This window comes from Camelus bactrianus, chromosome 6, assembly GCF_048773025.1.
Source record: "Camelus bactrianus isolate YW-2024 breed Bactrian camel chromosome 6, ASM4877302v1, whole genome shotgun sequence".
In the NCBI taxonomy this organism is placed as follows: domain Eukaryota; kingdom Metazoa; phylum Chordata; class Mammalia; order Artiodactyla; family Camelidae; genus Camelus; species Camelus bactrianus.
Genome location: NC_133544.1, coordinates 51,406,732 through 51,416,718, shown reverse-complemented (window position 1 = coordinate 51,416,718; position 9,987 = coordinate 51,406,732). Strand labels below are relative to the sequence as shown.

Below are 9,987 nucleotides of genomic sequence, written 5' to 3'. Positions count from 1 at the left end.
TAGCCTGAATAATAAGACATAAATCTAAGAGAAATCTAAGTCTCTGATACACATTTCCATTTCTTCTGTATTTCACTCAAAAGTTGTATTTGTGGAAAGCTCAGGGAAAAAAAGCATAATGATGAATTGAAGAAATTTTCTGCATAATTCATGACCTAAAATACATGTTTGCTTACACTATCTAGAAAATTCAAGTAAACCCAAGAGGATTCTTTTTCTTTGGTTTAAATGATCTGCATAAATGCCTCTATATTCTACTTCAGTGTAAGCAGACTCAGCCTTAATATGTAAGATGATGTATGTCCTTAACTGGCAACATAGGGAAAGATACCTAGTGCACTGTCAGTCTGGACTATCTTGATCTCACTCCCATGTCCTTGAGTGCCCTCATTCCACCTACAATGCTTCCAAGTCCTTGCTTCAATTAAGAAAAAAGTTTTTCCACAGACAATTTACTGATCTTACAGGTTTTTATGCAACAATTCATGAATTGGGCAGCATACAACCTAACGGACAGAAAGGAGTTCCAGTGAGCTGTACAAGGTGAGAGAGTTTTACTGACCAAAGTGAGAAGGAACAAAGAATTATATTTGGCATTTTCTGACTGGTTAGAGCAGGGTTACTTTCTTCATATGGAACAAAAGGAAGTCTTGGAGCTGGTAACTTGTGCTGAGCAAACAAGAGCTTATTGGTTGACCAACGCCTTCCTTTTGTGGGAGAGTCAAGCATAGAAACTTGAAGTTTTAGGTTGCTGACATGGGGCTTAGCATGAGCACCTCGGGCCTAAGCTAGTTATTTTAACATCTCTCTTCCTCACCTTTCCCATCAGTACGTGTATGACAGGAGCCTGGATAGGAACCCAACTATGAGCACTAAGACATGCCTACACTAGACCCGCTACGCCTCACCTATCTCTCCTTGGCTTGTCTAAGACATCAGCATACAATGAATTGCGTTCTTACAGGTGATACCAGTGAACTAAAGGAGAGTGAAAATATTGCAACTTCACAGGAAACCCTGTTATTGAAGGAGAATGGAAGAAAGCTGAAGAGTGGAATAAGTGGAAAATAAAAGCTAATACCATTGTTAGGAGACCCGTGGGAGAAGTCTTCAAAGCGGCAACCTAGATATGACAGTTGTGGCAGAAGCCCACACTCTGCAGCCTACATGAAGGCTATCAGAATAAATACTGATATGTTTTGCAGTGTAAAATCTCAACAAGACACCCGAACTTCATATTTTAACATAAATTGATGAGAGTTCCATCCTTACGTATGTGCACACACATGCAAACACAGAAATATATATTATTTTGGAGTCACTACCAACAGTTCTTTTGAAAAGTATACAAAACACACTTGATTGCATGTTAATGAAACAAATTCTGAAAAACATAATTTTCCTGATTCTTTAATGAAGAACCCAAAACGTCTAGGTAACAGTGGCATCATTAAATATCTAAAGACTGAGTCGGTCATCTCAAATACATCACTGAAGGTACCAATAATATACCATTGGGTGCTCTTTGGTGCCACTGACATTATGCAATTTGTAGCTTTGTATCCACTGATTACTCAGTATCTGATAATCATTTTTAGTCAGGTTAAATAGGGAAGCTGCAATCAGATACATTACCCATTCAAATACCCTTTATTTTACATCTTTAATGGCTATTCACCCATAATTATATATTTCAGTTTCTTTATGAAACTTGACATAAAATTATCTTTTAATATTTATTGTTATTATAGCATAGTTAATGCAATCACCATCTATTAACTCATAACTATGATAAGCATCTCCAAAATAATTAACAAAATAGAATGACACACTAAAATTAGTATTATTAATATCAATGTACTGATACTACAACAATAATAACACGATTGTTACCTCATACACTGTCTTAAAGGACCATGTTTTCTCTTCCACTCCAAACAATAGTTCTTAACAACATTAATCTCAACACCTGAAATCTAAAGTCTAAGCACACATCTTAAGCCTACCCGAGTCATATCAGAGGAACAGGTCATATTCTTCAGTATAAATATATAAGTCTATATAAACAACTGCTGAAATCACAAGTTTATACCTTTTCAAACCCACCAGCAGAGGCTCCCTCTTGAGGCCTGCGTGTGTTCACAGCAGGCTTCCAGGAGCCTCCTGGGAGGGAGCTACTCCTGGGGACACAGAGAGCTGAAGCACACAACCCCAGTCAGAAACTGCCAGCCACGGTCGGGAGGCATGCGGCTGAATACGTGAAGCCCACAATCTATCATGAGGGTGGTTTTCTGAGCCAGCCCCTATGGACCACATTTAATTTCCTCAAATACAATTATTTTTCATGGAATTTGAAATTTCAGGATACAACGGATAAAACCCAATACTTCTCCAGGAATAGTAACTCATATGTTGCACAGAACTGAAAAATTCTGGGATAAATTTAAATATAATTCCTATTCTAATACTCTAAGTTAAAACTTTAAAAATCCACATGCTGTGCTCTCAAAGGTCATCCAGGATATATGCTAAATATACAGAGATCCATAGTCACCACTGATCACTAACTCTTCACTTGTTAGCTAAGTAATATATAAGGCCTGTGCATATAGGCATAAATAACATGTATGTATGTAATAAATATTTATGATTATTTATGTATTATTTAAATTGTTTCATCATCGAAAGTTCACTTTAAAAAATACTGGCCTTTCTGTACTCAAATGTGCAGAACACAAGCGCGAATCTAATACCAAACTTCCATGGCAAGAAGTTTTCAGTTTCTTTTCGTGCTTACTAATTCATAAAAGAGGATCATATTCTAGTCATGTTGTGGGTCACCTTGTCCGTTCATATTAAAATTCTAATTTGCTTTGGGCCTATGAGTCTATAGACCTAAGAAGTGGATGAAATACTTCTCGGTAAAATAATTTCACTTGAAGATATTATTCTTTCCAGACATCAGCTCATGAGTGCTTTGAAAGAGACTATATTTCTGTGGTGGTCATTAGAGATGTGAACACATACACTGTTTTCCTTTATTCAGGCCAATGATGGCATAGCACGACCCTGCCACTCTGAAGTTACAAGTAGTCAGGTCATTTCCTTCGACCAATGAAATGTAACTAAAAATCACATGTATCCCTTTAGCCTTAAGAAACAGTACACCATTTGCCAAGTTCCTTTCCTACTGCCTTGGCAAGTATGGGAGCACACAGTGAGATAAGGGCTCCAAGTGACTGCAATGACTCACAATAGACAATCAGCATAAATAAACATTTACCAGAAATAAACTCTTATAGGGTTAAGCCACAGAGATTTGGCTTTGTTTGTTACTTCAGCAAACTCAGCCTATTCTGACTTACACAGTTTCTTAACGGTTCCAGAACTGTCAAAAATCTACTCACAAAGCAAGTATAAGCCATCTATTTAAGATTCTTTAAAATAATAAACACTGGTAAAATCACAAATATGACATTAAAAAACTGCAGAGTGCTGTAGATCAGCTCTGGCAATTATTACAGACAATCTCAAGCGTTAATCAAAGCAATAAGTCCAGTCATCACACTCTGAAATATCCAAGCTTAATTAAAATCTCTACCCTAGGAATAAATAATAAACCAAATGGCAAATTAGGATGCCTTATGGAGACCATGAAATAGATGAATAATGATTTTTTTGGAGGGGGCAGGTAATCAGGTTTATTTACTTATTTTTTAAAACGGAGGTACTAGGGATTGAACCCAGGACCTCGTGCATGCCAAGCACGAGCTCTACCACTGAGCTACATCCTCCTCGCCATTAATGACTTTTAAAATTTCACTCTGCCTTTATAATCTCTTTCTATCAATTATCTCTACCCATCACTGTCATATAAATCTTTCTAAAGCCATTATGTCATCTTCCTAACTCTTATAGGAATATATTATAGGAAACTATAATATATCCCTACTATTTTTAAATCAAAAGCAAACTCCTTGACCCTGGCACTGAAGGCCTCACCAACTCTATACATATTTCCCACCACAACCCAATATATATCCCTGCTGTTCTCACCGCACCCTAATCAACTGGTTTCTTCACCCTACACACTATGTTCTTCACCCCACACATTATGTTCTTTCCAAGCTGCTCCACCTACTATACAATCTCTAAATTGTTGCAATACTTAAAAGTGTGATCCAGAATTTGATATAGAAGAGTTTCCAGTAGGTATTATGGATATACATGTGATATTCATTTCTACCCCCATTAATTAGATCACTAGCTCTCCAAAGGAAATGACTTGCCTTTCAGTGGCCAGCAAGCTCTGGATACATTACACATACTTTGAAAATTTATGTTAATTTGATACGACTTTTGACAATAGCAGCAACAAACAGAAAATAACAAGGATGCACCAAAGCTGAAGGCAGAAAACGATCATAAAAAGATACTAAATTATTTAAAAACAACAAGATCTTGTTTATGCCTCCTTAAAGGCAGTGGATTTATTTTTTTTCAAACAAAAGCTTCCTCTTCCAAATAAAACAGTGGCTTGACGGCCACAAGAAAAGATCAATATATACCCAGAAACAAAATTAAAGTAAATGCATGGATTTGCCCACATGTGAAATCTCAGGCTTTACTGGAAGAAAGTGGAAGTTGCTGAGAGAGGACAAGGAATACTTCTGAAGAACTAGGTAAAACACGAACTTGAATGAATTGGTATTAATCGCCAAACAGCCCTGAAGCACAAACAGGTGGCTTCACACAATTCAGAGGCACAGCTTTCTGGAGGGACAGGAACAGGCTAGTAGTTCATTGAATTGGGATCACCGGGTTCGGTGACACTCCTCCCCTTGCTGCAAAGACGAGAGACCAAAACTCCGTCTGTAATGGACTCAGAGCAGGGATGTCCTGTATCCGGCTTTTCAGCTACACAGTAATGAGCCATGCTCTAATGAGCTCATGCACTGAAACCACTGGGCTGTGTATTTCTTTGGGAAGCTCTCTTGTAAGTCTGCGTTTAGAGAAATACTGTGTTTTGATGTCATTTATACATGACCAAAGAGATATTCCAGATGGATTTTTATGTACTCATATGCTGATAGATTTTTTTAAGTGTTAATAAACTACTGGAAAGGTATTGTTACCATTAAATTTGTACTGATAATAGACCCTCCCCTTGTCTGACTGGAATAAATCTGCATAGAGAACTAAGAAAAACTGTATGTACCCTGTAGGGCTTCTAAATTTGAAAGCAACTGCATTCCAAGTTTTATGGATGGCAACATGTTTTATTCCAAGGTGATAAATTTCTGATAGATTGAGAATCTTTTCATTCACATTTTCACATTTAAGATCTGAGTCCTTTTCCACAGCCTCACTCCCTCCTCCCTAAAGAAACATTTAATATTCCCATTTTCAAAGCCTTTTGTGATCAACTGCAGCAGAAGTGAACTTTACTATTTATCACTCTCAACTTGCTAGCAGAATTCTCAAGTGTGGCCTCGTTCATGTCCTGGGGGAACAGGAGGGCCTCATACAAAGTGGCCTCCGCTATGAAGCTGCCTCTGGCACAGAACCAAAGAAAGTATAGGCAGGCTTCAGAACATTGCTATCTCATAAGTTTTGAATTTATGTCCAAGGAACAAAACGTTTCTTTCAAGATGTGCCATCACAGAAAAACTGAAATGAAATTATGGAATTCTATGAAATAGACTAATGCGGGGGAATAAATAGCCTTTGCTGTGATAATGCAGTGTTTGAGGTGAAAATGTTTATTTAGCTGAACCACTCATGCATTTGCCTTATTTCACCATTTCTCTTTATAAAGATTATCACCACCTGGGCTTGCAAATGAAACTTCCATCGTTACTGCCACTCAATAAAATGCTTGAAATGGGCTAGGATCCTTTCAGGACGGTCTTAGCAGAGACTTGTTGTTATTAGATCACCCTGATAATTTATTGTGCAGACAAACTCACATCTCTGTTAAGCAATTTCATTCCCCCAAGGGGCACTTTATAATTCATCTCTAACTTTACCATTTAGAAGACAAGATAATAATAAAAAGAAACACCAAAACAAATCACCAGGCCATCTAATGATTTCCATGTAAGAAGAGAATTTTGAAAATACCATTACAGGGTCTACCCATGCAGAATGAAGGAGAAAACAGAGCATGGTTCGATGCAAGCAAAATACATGAACACTTTTTGTGACTGCTTTGGGAAAATCATTTGTTCTGTATAAAGGTTTTCTCTTCTATTAAAAAGTCTAACTTTACTAATTAATACATTTGAGTATTATAAGAATAAAATAAACTCCCAAATACACAAATATAAATAAGTAAATACATATATATATAAGTACAAAGTTCTATGTAGACTAAGCATAAACATTTTCAACTTGCCAATAGTTATCAAGTGATTTGAAAATATATTCTCTAATAATTACACATCTAGAAAACCTAACCTAAGGAAATAATCAGAAGTTATTTAAAAAGTTATGCATTAGAATGTTTACTGAAGCACCCTTTTAGTCAGGAAAAAATAAAAACACTCAAAATGACTATAAAAGTTCAAAATATGCAGCAATTTAAAGTTTTGAAAGAAAGTTAATTACTTGAAGAAAAGATATAATGTTACATTTAAAAGGATGCAAAATTATACATACAATATGATCTCAATTTTGAAACACATATAGGTACATATATAATTTACAAACAAAAACTGGAAGAAAATATATGAACACAGTAACCATTTTTACTTCTGGCTGATTTTTACTTTCTTCTTTATACTTTCATTTTTAAAAATGTCTTTTTAAACATACATGTATTACTTTTAAATTTTGAAAAAGAGAGGAATAAATGTTATTTTGAAAGAAATCTTTGCCTAAAATAATAAAAGGAAACTTAAGCAAAATGAATATTGTATCATTTGAATGTGCTACAAAATAGCACACCAGGCCGTGGGCCTGGGGCACTCCTGCTCTGCTTTAAATATTCAATTTAAGCCTCTCTTTTAGGAAGCACTGCATGCTCACACCTTACAAGCAGAACTGAATTTCTTCTGCACACACACAGCCACCCTCTGGTGACCCCAGGACCCTGGACTCCACTGCTCCACTCACCACGCTGCACATGTGCTGGGTAGGTCTGGGACTTGCACCTTAGCGTGATGCCTTTAGTCTGTGTTAGGGATAACTTAAGAAACTGGCCTTGAAATGACTCCCTGTATGTAATGTAAGGATACTTTTCAAGGTGAAACAGTGTTCCCTAATTATGCAGTGTCCTCTCATGAGGATCAACTGGGGAATACTCTCTCTAGTCTCAATTTCAGAAATAATCACACTTCTCTAGGGCCACATGTTTGGTTTTCATCTTGTGAACACAGTGAATCATGTAATTAATCATGTTTCCCTCAACTTGTTGACAGCTAGAAAGTTTAGCACTCAATCTGTGACCCACCTCTGGCAAAAACTGTACAGCATGCTTTTATTGTGTGTCTCTTGCACAGTTTCATTCTACTTCCAGGCATTCTCTTTCCCGTTTAAAAAGTTTTCTTACCTTGGTGTCTCAATATATAATTGCATACTCTTGAAACTTTTTTGAAACCAGTCGTATTATATATAAATCAACTAATTAGTGACAACTTGGATTCATTTTTGTACTATTATTTTCTGTACTACGGTAAAATAAGTTCATATTTTCTATGTTAGAGTCAATGTTACTTACTATAGAGTTTACTTGTTATTCTTTGTGGAGAAAAAATATGTCTATAGAGCACATTTTTTAATATCTAAATAATTAATTGGAGAGGGGTGTTTTGTTTTTTCTCCAGATGGTTGGTGACTTGTCAAGAGGGCCACCATGTGAACGACACTGTTTACTACCACATCATAAAATGATTAGGCAGAAATTTTAATTTATTCTAATGATCAAAATCTTAATTTGCAACATCAACCATGTTTTAAAATATTCATACATCTGTTCCAGTTACACTGCAATGGCAAAGATGCATTTCTTTCTTATTTGGCAAGCACTACAAATATATGTTATTTACAAGCGTGTTGCCTCTTCTATCAAGGTTGCTCAGAACAGATAGCATTTAATGACTGAGTAAGGCATGGCAAAGAATGATAAAAAAGAAAAATGATTCCAGCCATAGTTATGTTAATCCAGAAATGTCAACTATAAATGTTAAATCTCCCACCAAGTAAATATTTCCCAAAAGGAAGCTTGACCACCATCTCAACACAACCTCAATAAATATAATTAGTGCAGTCAGAGGAGTCACTGTGCTGGGCTTTCTTTTTTTTTTTTTCTTTTCTTTTCTTTTCTTTTCCTTCTTTTCTTTTTTTTTTTTTTTTTTTTTTTTAGTTAGTTGGTTCCATAGGAAAGTCTCAAATTAAACTGAGACCTCCAGAAACCCCAGCAGACCAGCACACAGTGATATTAAATGGGTAGCGGCTATAGGGAAAGGGAAGTATCTTCATGGAACATTTGATCTCATGACTTTAGGTCCTTCTTCTGATCTATTTTCCAAAGCATGTTTAGTGTCTTTGGCTTTTTTCCCCCCTCTGATTCATATGTCTCCATATATCTTTCTAGGGCATCTCTCTAAAGGACATCTGAAGGGGCAAAGAAAATGCCATCAGTCATTAGTCCCCTTAGAGCACATTCCTTCTCAAGAAGGCCCTCCCTCTCCTGGCTATTTATGGATAAAAGCAATTCTGCTTTCTCCTGGGTATTCACTGAGTGATTAAATAAAATATAAGAATCTTCTTAGCTATAGAGAAATAATGTGTAAAGAAAAAACTGTGGGACAGAAAAAATAGAGACAATGACATCTCTATTGACTCTCCACTTAGACAACTATAGGCAACAACAGCCCATAACTGTCCGGGAAGCACCAGGTCTGAACTTCTTCTGGGCACCATGGAACGGCCACACCACGCCCTGACTGACCCGCGGCCAAGGTCTTGGGCAGCAGGCAGGCTCGAAAGACTGACAAGATGAACAGGGAGGTGAATCAGGAGGCAGAGACATCAGCTAAAACAAAAGAGTTTCCCTCTTTCCAAAATTTTAGCTTAAAAAACACAGTCCAGAAAGAACCCATGTACTTATAGTCAATTAATCTATGACAGAAAGGGCAGGAATATACAATGGAGTCTCCTCCACAAGTGGTACTGGAAAAACTGGACAGCTACATGCAAAAGACTGAAACTAGATTCTCTAATACCATATACAAAAATAAATGCAAAATGAATTAAAGACCCAGAAAAGACTGAAAACCATAAAACTCCTAGAAGAAAACATAAGCAGAACACTCCTTGACATAAATTGTAGCAATATTCTTTGGATTTGTCTCCTAAGGCAAAGGAAACAAAAGCAAAAATAAATAAATGGGAGTTAATTCAATTTAAAAGCTTTTGCACAGCAAAGGAAACCACTGACAAAATGAAAAGACAACCGAGTGAATGGGAGAAAATATTTGCAAATGGTATGACCGATAAGGGGTTAATATCAAACATATAAACAGCTCATACAACTCAATACCAAAAAACACAATTAAAAAATGGGGAGAACATCTAAATAGATATTTCTCCAAAGAAGACATACAGATGGCCAACAGGCACTTGAAAAGATGCTCAACATTGTTAAACATCAGAGAAATGCAAATCAAAACCACAGTGAGATACCACCTCACAACTGTCAGAATGGCTATCAAAAAGAACACACAAAAAAAATTGGTGAGAATGTGGAGAAAAGGGAACACTTGTACACTGTTGTAGGAACATAAATTGGTGTAACCACTGTGGAAAACAGTATGGAGGTTCCTCAAAAAAAGGAAAACAGAACTGCCATATGATCCAACAATTCCACTCCTGGGTATATATCCAAAGAAAATAGAAACACTTATTTAAAAAGACATATGCACCCAAAGTTCACAGCAGCATTATTTACAATTGCCAAGATATGGAAGCAACCTGTGTCCATCA

General features: G+C 36.4%; 1 non-coding gene across 1 annotated transcript; it reads right to left on the bottom strand.

Moving 5' to 3' along the window:
• Positions 1-3,722: 3,722 nt before the first annotated feature.
• TRNAA-GGC (transfer RNA alanine (anticodon GGC)) lies at positions 3,723-3,795 on the bottom strand. The gene has a single exon. It is a non-coding gene; the product is annotated as a tRNA-Ala (tRNA).
• Positions 3,796-9,987: the final 6,192 nt, after the last annotated feature.